Below are 6610 nucleotides of genomic sequence, written 5' to 3'. Positions count from 1 at the left end.
GGAGGACCTCAGTTCAAATCTGATCTCAGACACTTAACACTTTCCAGCTATGTGACCCTGGGCAAGTCACTTAACCCCAATTGACTCAGCAAAAGGAAGAAAGGAATTTTACAAATAAAAGGAAAATGAAAGGGAGAGAAAGAGTATAGAATTCCAATGAATAACAATAAGAGATAAGAGGATTTTCTTAAAAGAGCAATGCAAAGAAACAATAGAATATGAAATACAAGAAATCTCTTCCCAGAAAATTTGAGGTCAAGGGAATTTTTCATGTAAAAAATGGACATGACACATGATCAAGATCATGCTTAGGATTCTGCTAGTTAAGCTTTATGAATACATGAACTGAGAATTACCAAAAATGCAAGCTGGTTTTCAAAGAGAGAGGAATGAGAGATCAAAATTGCCAACTTTTGCCTGTTTCTGGACAAAGTTAGGTAGCTCCAGAAAAAAACATCTACTTCTGTTTCACTGACTCCGTGAAGTATCTGGATGGGTGGATTACAATAAAAAATAGCAAGTCTTCAAAGCAATGGGAGTGTAAGACCATTTTCCTTGTCTCTTGAGAAACATGTAGTTGGGCCAAGAAGCAACAAGTTGAACTGAACACAGAATGACTCAATGAAGATTGGGAAAGGATTGTGAGAAAGTTGCATATTGTTCTTTAATAAAAAGATTACCATTCTGAGGGTAGAAAGTGAAGAGATATTAAGGAACCTCCTATAAGGATGAAAAAACGACATAAAAGCTAGTCCAAACCTTTATATATTTAAATAACAAAACCTTATCAGTCTTGTCACTTCCTGGCATAAAAGGAGAAGAAACAGAAATGGTATTAGATTTTATATTCTTGAGCTAAAAAAAATCAAAACCAGCATGGATAAGACAGCAGCCATATAATTAATATAATTAAATTATATATAATTAATATATATAATGTATATATACATATAATATATAAATAATATAATAATATAATTAAAAGATGCATGTCCCTTGGAAGGAAAGCTATGGCATTATCTCTACAAGATTCTAAAAACCAGCTATTATCACTCTGCTGACAAAGTATAGCTGTGAGAATCAGACTGTAAGGAAAACTTAATGCCATGCAATCAACCCTTTAAAATTATTTTTCTGAAGATATGTGTTGGACATCAGGAGATCAAATTAGTCAATACTGAAAATAATTAATTCAGGTTAATTTCTTGAAGGTCAAATACTGAAGCTGAAGCTTACATGTTTATATGTGATGACAGGGCTTGTTGGAAAAGACCTTGATTAGGAAAGATTAAAAGCAAAAGGAAAAAGGATGTTAGAGAAAGGGATGAATAGTGTTATGGAAACAAAGAACAGATTGTACAGACTTTGAAGGATAATGGAAGTTATTTGGCATGATGAGGTCCCTGGTCAAGAAAAAGTTGCATACAACTGAACAATGACTATTCATGTACCAGAAAAGTAAAATATAATGGAAAGTATCATTAAAGATTCAAATTACAAGCAGTAAACTGAACATGGAAAGAGAGACTTAGGAAATAAAAGAAACCACAAACCAGGCACTAAGATTTGATATGGCAATGGCAGAGAACTTCAATTATAGACATTTGTTTGACCATGTTATATCCTTCCCAAAAAAACTGCAGGAACATAGTCAATAAAAAAGTGCTTTAGTTCAAACTCCTTCATAATCTATTCCCTTTCTACCATTCCAGTCTTCTTACATCTTATTCTCCAATAATTTTCAATCCAATGACTCTGGTCTTTTGGAATATTTCACAAATAAGACATTCCACTCTTGGTTCTGGACAGTTTCTTTAGCTGTCCTCTCATGCTAGAAAAAATTCTCCCTCTTATGACCTTCCTTTAATTTTTAAGCAAAATTTCACCTCTTATAGAAATTGCTTCCTAACATTCTTAATTCCAATATCTTCCCTCTGTTTTCTGTTTATTCTGTATATAACTTGTTTTGTACACAATTGCATATTTTTCTTTCACCTTTAGAAAGTAGCCTTCTTGAGGGGACCCTCTTTTGGCTGTGTCCTATATCCTAATGCGGTATTTGATACGGAGTAAATACTTAATAAATTGTTTATTTGAATTGTTTAATTGAACTTGTTCATTTTAAATATTGGACTAAATATGACCAATTTCAATGCTCACGTTGCTTTCCATTTTTTTTCCAAATCATTACATTTTGGTCCCCAAATTACCTGTTGGTACTGATACATAGTTTAATAGTCTGATTAAACAGATTCAATTTATTTAGGGAAATTTCCAAAATAAAGACAAACTTCATGGAGAGTTCTAAGAAATAGTTGAGAATATTACCACACCATAGTGTTACATACATTTTCCATGGTATGATGAAGAGTCTTCAACTTTGTGCCTTAAGAGAAGAGTCACCAATGGTGTGAATCCATTAAAACCTGAGCTCTGGATCAAATTTAGGAGTACTCTTCAGCTTTGCAAACATCATAGCATATTTGTGGTTTCGGGTGAGCCTCAGACAAAGGCACAAAGTGGCGTGGAGTGTTTCTGGGTCCATAGGAACACCCAGCACGCTCACACAAGCTTGGATCAAGATGGTCACCATTTTTTCCGTAAGACCCTGGATCAAAATCTCTCCCGATTTAGAATCTTCAGCAGTAATCTCTTTCTAAAGATAAGTACCTCCAGGAGCCAAGGATGGTTCTGGAAAATGGAGAATATTTGGAATAATGCTCTTTTTCTCTTGAGTGAACACCATGGATAGTCTGAAAGCTCTTTCTGAAAAAAGGAAGGTCTTTTTTTTCCTTACTGGGGACAAATTTTTAAGGGCAGACTTAAAAATTAATAAATTTACCTAGTAATCTACTGAGAGTAAATTATCAAGAAGTAGATACTTGAGCCTCAAACTCACTAGAGTATCCCTGTTATCAACCATTATCTGCTTAAAAAATCAAAGTAGAGAGGTTAGAAAAAAAAAAAAAAAGCAAGACTATACCATGGACATTTTCATCCTTTGGCTTGATATATACTTCTTTGCCTTCTTCCAAAGTATTCTCCACTTGTGGCCCAGGAGTATTTTTTGAGTTTTTGTTTGGCCATGGAACTCTTTACAGGGTCAACATCACAGGGCGCCTGTTTCCAGTTTCTTTGTTGACCTGGAAATTCAAATGCAGGTGACATAATACATGGAGTATTCCTTCCCCCAAATGGAAATGCTAATATTCGAATTTGATCTTCCAACAGTTAAAAAAAATAACCAACCAACAAAAATTCCAAATAAAACAAATGTAAAACAAAGGGTAGGTAAGAGAAAATCTAACAGAACCTGGCCAGAAGTCTCATTGAGCTACAAAATACTTCCCCTGACTCCCAGAATTGTTGAGAGGTTAAAAAAGTAGGTGAATGATAAAGTTGTGAAAACTCTGAAAGTATCACAGGACAATATGATCATGAAAAAGTAAAAACAAAACCCTTAAGACAGTTTTTGAGATGAAAAGTATCATATCTGTACCACTGTAGTGAACTGGACTATATACCTCCGTCTGCCTGCTATAAACCATACATTTGTATCCCCAGCTTTCCAGACTGTCTCAATTGTGCTATTGCTGTTTCCGCTATAGCTACACCAACATCCAGATCGATCATCTAACCAACACTAGTTATAGCTGTTAGCCTGTAGATACTTCACATAAAAATGCAATTAGTGAACTCAGAAGGCCCAAGCTGAAACCAGACCCAGACCTAGGTACTAAACGCTTACCCCAGAACCCCCTTATTCTACCCTTTGCAACCTAGGATACTAGCCTCTCTTAGGCAAACTCACAGACCAAGATTTAGTATAATTTTTTTTTTTCTGTATACTGTTTGGAGATAAATTCTGTAATTCTCTGGTATCATTTCTGTTCTATTCTTGTAACAATTTAGTAACCTTAAGAAAAAATTTATAATCTCATATTTATATTCCTCAAGAATATATCTAGTAGGATAATGGACCCCAAAGTCCAAATCCAGAACCCTTGCCCTCTGGAATTTTTGTTCCATAGTGAAATGACTCACTTTTTTTGCTTCTCAAGTTCAATTAAACATTTCCAGTCAATCAAAATTAAAGTAATTTTTGCATACTAATATAACTTTGCTTCTTAAAGAGTTGGTATGATCACTGTCCTATTTACTTATCTGATCTCTAAGTCCACATCTGTTCAATTCTTCCTGTGCCAAGTAATCTAAAAATGCCCACCTCCCAAAATTTACTCCTGTGGTTTCCTTCCTACTTTTTGTGAATGCTTCCTGATTAGACTTCTTTACATGCACCCAAGTAGGATTTTTCTAGGATTCTATCAGGTTTTCTTTTGTTCCCTTTTTATATGAAGCATGCTTTACTAGAAGTCATTGAATTAATTCATTGATTCAATGATTAATTAATCACTCTTTTTTTCCTATGCATTTTAGCTCCTACATTTCAAATATCAATCTGATTTTACAAAATAGTCTGAAAATTCTTATTTTAAAAGATTGCAAATTCTTATTAGTTACTATCATTTTTGTTTTCTACACTTCCAAGATTCATTATGTTGGTCAAAATTGCCCACCATCCTTCCAATGGTGAGTTTTGTTATTTTTGCTTCTGTTATCTCCCTTTCTATCTAATTAGTTTCTGACTCTTACTGTTTCCATTTTCACCATATGCCTAATGGTAGAATTTTTTCTTTCACTGACACAGCTACATTTTTAGATTTTTATTGCCTCTTATTGGGATTACTCTCTTAAAGCTGTTATCATTCCACAAATTATTACATAAATTTTCACAAGCAGAGCTGAACATGTAATCTATCCCTTAACAGATTCTTGTAAATATTTGATACAGAATAAAACAAATGCACTGTTTGTCTTCAAAAGTTTGGTCTGAATTTCCAAATACTTCTAAATGCAGCAGAACTCCTCTGTTTCTATCATCAGTCCTTTACCTTCACAAAGACTATTCCTTATGAATGCTTAGAAGAAGCTTCCTCTTAACCTCCGGGTTACATATTCACTCTTTTCCATTAAGATGTATCAAAGACACTATCTGCAGGATAAAAATCACTCATGATAAACCACCTACACTGCTAATTTCTTACTTTGAAAAATTACTTTTTTATTTGATGGCACTTAAAGTGCTTTATATTAACTTTTTTAGGGTACAAACAGTTTTACTTTTTTATACTTATATCCTGAAAAGTGACTGGTACATTACAGACCATGAATATTGGTTGACTGCCTCTTTACAGAGTGTCACCATTTGCTTATGGTATCACTCTGGGACGGTACTAAAGCTTTCTTCTATTAGGGGAAGTGAGAGTCACAGAATTGTCTCTATTTGAGTAGTCATGATTCATCTTTAAATTCTCTCAAGGGATCATGAGTCAATGGAAAAAAAATAATAATTTTAACACATCTCCCAGGAGGAGAAAAAAAAATGTTATCTTTCTTTTCATCCTCTGATTTTTTCCCATTTGAATACTGGATATGAATGGGTTCCTTTGATTTTGATGTGAGGATTACCTTATTGATCTGTGCTCTCCTTTTGGAGGAGATGGCTGTTTTCTCATAGAAATCTATAAGAAGTAGTACTGGAGTGATCCACCTGAAAAGAGATCAATTGTAAGAACACTGCTCCAAAGATGGGAAAACACAAGGCTGTTGCAATAGGATCACATGACCCTAGGAGAAATAGTAAGAACCTCAAAGCTGGAGGTTGTTGGGGTGGGGGGGGGAAGAGAAACTGAAGTTACTGAAGACAGCCCAGTCTCCATCTCTATACAGCTAAATAAATTTATAAAGACCACCCAGGTCTTGCCACCAATTAATGGTGACAAGTGAATCCAAACATAGATGAGGCAGTGTCTTACTTTGGAGTGTGGATTTCCTTCGGCTCCTTAGCAGCCTGCTGGCAGGGTTGTACAACTTCCAGCAGTTTCATCAAAATGTTGAGGATCGAGCTAGATTCCACTACTCAAGCACAGGAAAGCTCCAATTCCTGAATCAGAAAAAGCCCAGTGTGTAAAAAGAAATTGAGTGAGGGTAGACAGTAGGAGGTCCTGAAGGGAAGAAAGTCAATGGGAGGGTATGGAGTAGAGTTCTTTAAACCTGCCTAGCATGATAAGGGCTAATTATCTATCAGAAAGTGCTAGTCTGTCAGTCTTTAGAGTCGTGTGGGCAACTGCCAAATGCTGAGATTGCTTTGACAGGCTCTGAGGATGATCCAGGATCTACTCCGTTTTTTCTTCCACTAAAAAAGAAGACTGAGTTGAAAGGCTTCTGTTTTTCCTAAGCACTGAATAATGTGTACACTGAGTGTGTGTGACACTGAAAGTGTATCTGTGAAACTGAGAGCCTATCATGTGATACTGAGAGGGTGTGTGAGAAAGAGTGAGTCATATGACACTGACACTGAGAGTGAGTCATGTGACACTGAGTGGATTTGTGAAACTGTCATGTGACACTGTGTGTCTGTGAAAGAGTGTGTCATGTGATACACAGTGTGTCATGTGACACTGAGAGTGTCTGTCACATTAAGAATGTGTCACATGATGCTGACAGTATGGCACCTGACACTGAGAGTGGGTCATGTGACACAATGTCT

At 35.5% G+C, this 6610-nt stretch overlaps 1 long non-coding RNA gene across 1 annotated transcript; it reads right to left on the bottom strand.

Annotated features, from left to right (window-relative positions):
* Positions 1-1017: 1017 nt before the first annotated feature.
* On the bottom strand, positions 1018-6358 carry LOC141548408 (uncharacterized). Its single transcript, XR_012483935.1, has 4 exons — positions 5877-6358; positions 5530-5611; positions 2984-3143; positions 1018-2691 (listed from the first exon to the last, which is right to left on the bottom strand). It is a non-coding gene; the product is annotated as an uncharacterized LOC141548408 (long non-coding RNA).
* Positions 6359-6610: the final 252 nt, after the last annotated feature.

Source organism: Sminthopsis crassicaudata, chromosome X (genome assembly GCF_048593235.1).
Source record: "Sminthopsis crassicaudata isolate SCR6 chromosome X, ASM4859323v1, whole genome shotgun sequence".
NCBI classification, from domain to species: domain Eukaryota; kingdom Metazoa; phylum Chordata; class Mammalia; order Dasyuromorphia; family Dasyuridae; genus Sminthopsis; species Sminthopsis crassicaudata.
This window is presented reverse-complemented; position numbering and strand designations above follow the sequence as displayed.